The sequence below is a fragment of the Frankliniella occidentalis genome, unplaced genomic scaffold, assembly GCF_000697945.3.
Source record: "Frankliniella occidentalis isolate FOCC.00 unplaced genomic scaffold, Focc_3.1 Scaffold59, whole genome shotgun sequence".
Lineage (NCBI taxonomy): Eukaryota > Metazoa > Arthropoda > Insecta > Thysanoptera > Thripidae > Frankliniella > Frankliniella occidentalis.
The window spans coordinates 431,584-432,776 of NW_026267189.1; the positions used below are offsets into that span (position 1 = coordinate 431,584).

The following is a 1,193-nucleotide window of genomic DNA, read 5'->3' on the forward strand; positions in this document are numbered from 1 at the left end:
GGCAGCCCATTGTACGCTGCCCGCCAGATTCCAAAGACAACCCCTTAAAACTGAAGTGTGTCTGGACAGGGGTGGTTTCTGGCGGAACCAAAAGTAGTTTTGTGGTTCCCAGGTTCACCTCTGTCGGTCCGACTACTTTTTCGTCGAAATCCGGACCCACCCATTTTCGCTAAAAATGGGAAGGCTATAGCGTTTCTAAATTTGGCCAAAAATGAAAAAAATAAAAATCGCTGGATGGTCGGGATTGCTCTGGTAGCATCTTCTTTTAATGTCTCCGTCGAAATTTCAGACTGCCGGGCCATTTCAAGTGAGTTACGCCTGTTTTGCTTGGACCGGTTCGCCTGCGAGGTAGGCAGCCCATTCTACGCTGAGCGCCAGGTTCAAAAGACCACCCACCCCTGAAAACTCAAGTTTCTCTGGACAGGGGTGGTTTCTGACGGAACCAAAAGTAGTTTTATGGTCCCCTGGTTCACCGCTGTCGATTCGACTACTTTTCCGTCGAAATCCGGACCCATCAATTTTCGCTAAAAACACAAAGGCTATAGCCTTTGTATATTTTGCCAAAAATGAAAAAATTAAAAATCGCTGAAAATGGATAGGATTGGTCCGACAGCATCCTCTCTCAATATCTCCGTCGAAATTTCACGCCGCCGGGCCATTTTAAGTGAGCTACGCCTGTTTTTCGCGGACCGGCTCGCGCGCCAGATTCAAAAGACCACCCCTTAAAACTCAAGTTTCTCTGCACAGGGGTGGTTTCTGGCGGAACCAAAAGTAGTTTTGTGGTCCCCTGGTTCACCCCTGTCGATTCGACTACTTTTCCGTCGAAATCCGGACCCACCCATTTTCGCTAAAAATGGGAAGGCTGTAGCCTTTGTAAATTTGGCCAAAAATGGAAAAAATAAAAATCGCTGGAAATGATTGGAATTGGTCTAGGAGATTCGCCTTTGACCTCCTCTGTCGAAATTGCGTGCTTCCTGTCTCTTTTGCATCCTGTTTCTTTAACTATAAAATTGCCTCTTTGGTTTGTTGCAGGAAGATCGGCCTGGAGGTGTACCTGACTTGGACATCAGCAAAGCATCTTAAGTGTCACCTGCTGTTTGCTGAGTTGGCGTCGCAGCACACAGCAGGAGGAATCGCTCCTTTTTCTCATGATTGCAGGAATGAATCTGGTAAGTTTTGACTTTCAATGTGAT

The 1,193-nt window shown here is 46.8% G+C and overlaps 1 long non-coding RNA gene across 1 annotated transcript in view; it reads left to right on the forward strand.

Moving 5' to 3' along the window:
• Nucleotides 1–1,166, forward strand: part of LOC127749499 (uncharacterized) — a 3,765-nt gene extending 2,599 nt beyond the window's left edge. Inside the window, exon 3 of the long non-coding RNA XR_008011196.1 lies at nucleotides 1,033–1,166. This is a non-coding gene — a long non-coding RNA (uncharacterized LOC127749499). The remainder of the gene's footprint in view (nucleotides 1–1,032) is intronic.
• Nucleotides 1,167–1,193: the final 27 nt, after the last annotated feature.